The sequence below is a fragment of the Procambarus clarkii genome, chromosome 52 (assembly GCF_040958095.1).
Source record: "Procambarus clarkii isolate CNS0578487 chromosome 52, FALCON_Pclarkii_2.0, whole genome shotgun sequence".
Classification (NCBI taxonomy): Eukaryota; Metazoa; Arthropoda; class Malacostraca; order Decapoda; family Cambaridae; genus Procambarus; species Procambarus clarkii.
Genome location: NC_091201.1, coordinates 27,889,828 through 27,897,327, shown reverse-complemented (window position 1 = coordinate 27,897,327; position 7,500 = coordinate 27,889,828). Strand labels below are relative to the sequence as shown.

Here is a 7,500-nt window from a genome sequence, read left to right as displayed (position 1 = left end):
CCTCCCAAGACTGTCTGCGTGTTGACCAATACAACGTTGCACTCTCTTAGAGCAACGAACCTCAACTCGCCATCAGCCAAGACGTCCCCCATAGTTCGAGACTCGACATACTTATGTACGAAGACGGGCAACCTTGTCAGTGGCGACCTTCAGAACCCTTAACAATCTCCCAAGTCTCTCTCCTGATAGCTGAAGCTCCCTCTAAGAAAAATGAGGCTGAAATCGGCCTTGGGAAGTAGGACTCTTGGAACTCTATACAACGTTGTTGACGAGATTCTATACAAGACTGGAAACCACCTGACTGGAAATAGTTAGTGTGTCACTGGAAGAGAGGTGGTGAGAGGTGTACAAACTTATCACCAAGGTAACAGTGGCCCCCAGGCCGGGCTTTGGGAGTAAAGGTGAAAAATGATTCACAAACCTACCACAAGGAAGGATAGTAGGTTCATGTTACTATACTCAGACGACGCTCAGCTCACGAGGGCATGATACAAAGTGCGGCAGGAGCAACAGGGAGGACATAAACAGGCTACAAGAGGAGCCACATTAATTGTCACTGGGAAGTTTGCCTTCAGCAAATGCAAATACATTGAAATGAGGGCGGGTGGAAGGTGACCAGATGAGCACCATAACATGAGAGGAAGGCAGCGAGATAGCACACACAGATCAACATGAGAGGAAGGCAGCGAGATAACACACACAGATCAACATGAGAGGAAGGCAGCGAGATGGCACACACACATCAACATAACATGAGAGGAAGGCAGCGAGATAGCGCACACAGATCAACATGAGAGGAAGGCAGCGAGATAGCACACACAGATCAACATGAGAGGAAGGCAGCGAGATAACACACACAGATCAACATGAGATGAAGGCAGCGAGATAACACACACACATCAACATAACATGAGAGGAAGGCAGCGAGATAACACACACACATCAACATAACATGATAGGAAGGCAGCGAGATAACACACACACATCAACATAACATGAGAGGAAGGCAGCGAGATAACACACACACATCAACATAACATGAGAGGAAGGCAGCGAGATAACACACACACATCAACATAACATGAGAGGAAGGCAGCGAGATAACACACACAGATCAACATGAGAGGAAGGCAGCGAGATAACACACACACATCAACATAACATGAGAGGAAGGCAGCGAGATAACACACACACATCAACATAACATGAGAGAAAGGCAGCGAGATAACACACACAAAATGCTTGTTACATGGCTCCTCGCGACCCATGACCGCGAGGAGGTCTGTAACACCCATGACCCCCCCCCCCCCCTTAGAGTTCACACCCAGGGAAGCCTTCTCCAAGAGGTCAGCCCAGATGACCTCTGGATTATCTTGTATGTTGATTAAAAAATTCCTGGGTTAGTCAGCTAGTTTCAAGTATGTAATATTTCATGATACTCTTGTCAAACATTGTAATAGAATTAGACCCCAGATTCTTATGTGTAAACATCCATGGATCTTCCCCCTTTTAGCCAGGTCAAAAGTCAGTTACACACGTAATTAATAATTCCTCTCTTGAACAGTGTATGGTGAATGTCAAACAAGCTTAATGGAAAAATTCTTGAGTGTTTGTGCACGTGTGGCCGACCTCTTACATTTTTGGTGTAGGTAGCAACAGCAAATCTCCCCCTCCCCCCCCCCTTTTGGGGTGTATATATTGGTCCTGTAGAGACTTAGAGACAGAGTGCCGGACACCGGGGTCAGGAGGGGATCTGTGAGAACATCGCACAGCCAGGAAGAGACAGAGTGAATCCACCGGAGGGAGAGACAGAGGTCTTAAGGTAAAGTGTGATCTCTGAGGGTTTTGTTCCATGTCTAAATTTCTTACCTATTGGCCAATGTTAGAGTAGGATTTATAGTGGTGATTAGCATAATTTTGTTCTCAATAAACTTTTGTTAAATTTCCCGTCTGTGTCAATTGTTGAATCCTCTTAGCCTTTTGGATATAGTGGGCTGACAACCGTCCCATAATTAATGACAGTTATAGAAAGTACTCTCCAAGTCAAGCAATGTTTCTTGCCTCGTTGCTTGATATAGTCTCAATGGTCAAAGCAGATGGTGGCAGCGTTTTTAATCCTGTGTAGCATTTCGTTGTTGGCAGTGTACCTTTTGGTTCCGGTGTAACCATCATATGTCAGCTCATATTACAGTGTTCAATAACAGTGTTACCAAGTGCAACCGATAGGAAGTGTTACTCAGTATAAGTAGTAGTGTTACATATATTACTTAGTTTATATTTTATAGTGGTGTTACAGGTCCATGCCTGACTGGAGGAGGTGGTCTGATGACTGTGCACTCATCAAAAGAGAAACAACAAGGTCGGAGGGAAGGAAGGAACCATCAGGAGAAAGCGCCAAGCCATTACGCCTATATGGCACTTGGAAAGGATCAGGAAAAGGATCTGGGATGGGACGGGGGTCTGAATAATTTAAATCAGATGAGAAAATAGTGCCGAAAAGGGTTGTCTTTGTCCAAGCAAGTCAACTATACAACCGGGAGAATGGAACAACGGTATTGGACCGTCACAAGTTTTACCTCGTTTGTGGGGGGTAGAAATAGCCTAAGCTACTCTATCCCTTTGAGATGTATTTATTGCTTATCTCAATAAACATACTTGAACTTGATGTGGCTGGTTAGCACGGTTAGGTTAGCACGAGGCTAGAGAGAGAGAGCTCAGAGTTTGATGATGACAGTTAACTAAACTTAACATTTTAAGAAAGCGAGAAGAAGTCTTAACATGTTTCTTCAGAGACATAAGAGAATGATTTACCTGTAGAAGGAAATTAGTGGCAGGATTTGACAGCAGTATTCAGCTGCTGAACTGACTGGACCAAGAACTGGTCCAGTCAGTTCAGCTTCTGGGAATGACGTTCTCACCTGAGGATCCCACTGGAATCACTAGCCAAGATAACATCCTTAAATCAGAAATATGAGTATTGGGACAAGCTCTATTTTCCTCCGTCACCAAGATCTTAATTCAATAAACAGTTTCACAAGAGGGAAAGATTAAAAAAAAATAAGGGAAAGAAGTCATTGCATTGGGAAACCAATAGCTGGTATACTGTGGGTCCAAGAGCTTGAGACTGACCCTGCGATCATAGTTGAGGGAGTACACCCCACCGGCTCTCTGCCCACCACACACACTACACCCCAGACACACACACACGGCCCCAACTATCACACACCTGCTACTGACATTCTCAACTACTGATGAATCATACTTCACCAGTGAAATCAATTCATTACTTCAACATATGGCCACCAGCGGGAGTGGAGGGGGGGAGAGGAGGGGAGGGGGAGGAGGGAAGGGCAGGGAAGGAGGTAGTGGAGGGAGGGAAGAAAAGAAGGTAAGAGAGGAAGAAATGAAGAAGTCGAGAAACTGAGGGAGAAAGGAAACCAAGGAATGGGGGGGGACTCCGGAGGTTAAATGAATCAGTGGTGTGGTGGCTGAGGGGTGACTGATGCACGATGATCACCCGTTGCATACGATACTCGACAGGTCTTCACGGGAGACTACCCGTCAGCTGCAGCTAATAGTATGGTTTGAAATTTGAAATTTATAAAACCGCTTTCGGAAATTACAAGCAATATTACGGGTAAAGGCTCCCACAACTGCGATTAAAACTGTACGATAAGGTCGATAAGAGCCGTTATGGGGCAACACGAGGCCCATCGCGCTAAGCATTCCAACAAATACAACACTAAACTGTAAGTGAAGGTGCATGACAACAGCATGCAGTCGTCAATGCTGCTAGAAATAGCAGGAGATTATGAGTGGTGTAGACTGGGCCAGTTTTTTTTTTTTTTTTTTTTTTTTTTTTTTTTTTTTTTTTTTTTTTTTATTTTCTACCACAGACGTGGCCACACATTTACAATGCTAACCAGCATATATACACTTTCCTCTGTCCCCCATGGACAGGGTTAGAGAAGTGTTAAACATACAGTTCAAGGGTTTATTGAACACTCAACCACAGAAGGTGATTCGGTGCTTTTAAAATGCTAAGCTAACCTACATACGTAAATACAAAGATACACAGATTTACGTACGCCCTACATAAAGTATTAGATGTGTCTTTTACATAGTGTCATTAATGTACATTCACAAAGGTGAAATGTAATTCTGATCAGCTTCCATATTGCAAATGTGAACAGTAATTTAGTATACAATAAAATGACACCGAAATGTGAGAGAATGGGTATACTCTCCCCAGGTTGTGAAGTTTCTTACCCACACACCAGGCTAACACCATAGCCCGTGCTTCTTGCCCAGCTCCTATGCCAGGTAAGTTGCGGGCTCACCATTGCCCGTGCTACTTGCAACTTGTTCCGAGTAGCTGAATCTATAACATACCCACACACTTCCCATCCCTCTCCACTCTTCCATCGTCTACCTTTCCATCTCCTCCTTCCCGTTCCCCCGAGGAGTTTCACCAGTTGACGCTCCCCCACACACTGAGAGCGGACTACCCTACCCCTACGAAGTGTGCCTTTTCGGAACCCGTGTGTAAATACATTCACTAAGTCAATGACTTAGTCTGATCAGTCCAGCAACCAGGAGGCCTGGTCGACGACCGGGCCGCGGGGACGCTAAGCCCCGAAATCATCTCAAGATAACCTCTTCTTCGTGAAGTTCCAGGTCTCGGGAATTCTTCCCTATCAATTGTACCGATTCCTGTCACTATATTGTACGTAGTGATCATATCTCCTATTTGCTTTATTTTCTAGTTTTGACATATTTAATGCCTCTAACCTCTCCTCGTAGCTCTTGTCCTTCAGTTCTGGGAGCCATTTATTTTCATGTCTTTGCACCTTTTCCAGTTTGTTGATGTGCTTATTAAAATATAGGAAAGTGTGTGTTGAAAGAGGAGCGTCAGAGGTAGACCATTCCTGGATGACAGAGCCAGAGTTCAGGGGTGGGGGGATATGGGTGAAAATCATGGTCCGGCTTCAGTAGAAGCCTCAGGAAACCCTGGTGTGTTCAGCAGAACTCCAGTTTGCGATCCTTATGACCATGTCGCGGTGTAGTCGTTCGAGCATGTGCGTGGGAACATCCACCGCATAGGTTCGAACCCTCATCACGGCTCCTACGGATTTTCTCATTATTACAGTATATACATATATATTATATTAAGTATATATATATATATATATATATATATATATATATATATATATATATATATATATATATATATATATATATATATATATATATATATATATATTATAAATGATACAGTGGAGAATTCACATGCAAGAAATGTACATTCTATGGGCCACTAATACGCCGAGCGCTTCGGGAATAACAAACAAGTTACCCAGTTACATTTACAAGTTTAATGGGGTAACACTTAAGACAAAATGAGAGGCAAGTTGACGCATTACAATTGTAAAGAGATTTAGCAAATGATTTACAATTTTTAAGTGATACTTAGAAACTACCGTGATTAGCAACATTACATAGTATTTGTCGACAATAATAGCCAAAAGACAGGATATGTAGGATGAGGATATATGAGTAGAATTGGCCACAAAATGGTAAGGGGATACTTCTTAATTACTCTTTTAAATTAGTTGAGTAGTTTTTAATCTCATTTGGGACTTGAGGTTATGTAGCTGAGAACATCGTTTTCTTTAATAGATGGCGACAGTCACATACTGAGAGGTTAACTGAGACATTCCTGAGAGGTTTGTGCCACACTTCTGTGGTAGCAACTGTCCCTCTGTGTCTGCTGGACACCCCTCTGCTGGTCCGGACACCGCAGCATTCGCTCGGGTGCTGGATTACTGCTCACCTCAACATTTTGTATTCATAGTTCCAGTAACAATTGCATTCATTTTACAATTTAGAAAGCAGTGTAAGGCACGTGGTGTCCTGGCCACACGCCATGTCTCAAGGTAAGGTAATATACTTAGAAAGTCTGCGTACCATCAGTTCACGTCTATGTGAACCTGCCACTCCCTTGACTATGGGGCCTCTATGATTTTTGTGACCATAATTTGTATTGGGCACAGCCTCATCCCCCGGGGCACAGCCTCATCCCCTGGGGCACAGCCTCATCCCCTGGGGCACGCCCTCATCCCCTGGGGCACAGCCTCATCCCCTGGGGCACAGCCCTCATCCCCTGGGGCACAGCCCTCATCCCCTGGGGCACAGCCTCATCCCTTGGGGCACAGCCTCATCCCCTGGGGCACGCCATCATCCCCTGGGGCACGGCCTCATCCCCTGAGGCACGCCCTCATCACAGTGGGGAGGTCCGTACACGGGGGACCTGCAGTGTGGGGCTCACATCTCCCGTCTTGCTTCACTTGACATATTGGGCACCAAAGACTGTGCCTCTAACACACATATAAGTCTGTTTATATGGTATCAGTTCAATTATTTAATCATTAGCTCACTTTCCAGTACAATGAACCTCAGTGTGTCCACAGGAGCCGCCCCATCCTGTATAATGACACCCACCACACCCGCCTTCACTACTTGTATAATGACCAGAGCCACACCCACACTTCCCTCCTCCACCCACCACCTCTTACCTGGGTAATTAAGACCCGCATTTACGGGACCTCGGCCGTAACAATCACCAGAACCTGGCAGACATCACACCGTAATGAGTGTCTGCTGATACGGTCTGCAGACGGGTGGCAGACAAGGGCGGCGCAGACAAGTGAACCAGCGGGTTCCCAACAAGTAGTAGGAAACATAAAAGGGTTGGAGGACATGGACGCCTTTGGGTGAGTGAGACTGAGGAGTTCCCCAGGTTCTCCGGACTGGAAGCGAGCACAACAGACAAGCAATTATCTAAGGCAAACCCTGCTCCCTCTCCTGCCTCACACCCCCAGGTGGTCGGCCGCCTCACCTTCCCCCCCCCCCCCCCGCCCTCCTATCCCAGTCTGCTGTTGTAGCCCTTCCCACGTGGTGTAGTTATAATGGTGTAGCACTTCCTCCTCATAATTGACCGTGTCCTGCACTCCTCACCACCCCGCGGCTAGACATGCTGGAGAATGCTACGGGCTCACCATGGTTGATACCTGGTTGATGGGGTTCTGGGACTTCTACTCCCCAAGCCCGGCCTCGGAATGCTACGGGCTCACCATGCTTGATACCTGGTTGATGGGGTTCTGGGACTTCTACTCCCCAAGCCCGGCCTCGGAATGCTACGGGCTCACCATGCTTGATACCTGGTTGATGGGGTTCTGGGACTTCTACTCCCCAAGCCCGGCCTCGGAATGCTACGGGCTCACCATACTTGATACCTGGTTGATGGGGTTCTGGGAGTTCTTCTACTCCCCAAGCCCGGCCCGAGGCCAGGCTTGACTTGTTTGAGTTTGGTCCACCATAGCCCGTGCTACTTTGGAACTTTTGTTCTGAGTACCCGAATCTTAAACAACACCTCACCCAACACACAACCTCCTCCAGCTTCTCAACTAAGGATCAGAGGAGCGATCTTGTGATCTA

General features: G+C 46.1%; 1 protein-coding gene across 3 annotated transcripts in view; it reads right to left on the bottom strand.

Moving 5' to 3' along the window:
- LOC123763567 (uncharacterized) overlaps positions 1-7,500 on the bottom strand; it is a 243,524-nt gene that overhangs the window by 61,293 nt on the left and 174,731 nt on the right. The gene's annotated exons all lie outside the window — the stretch shown is intronic.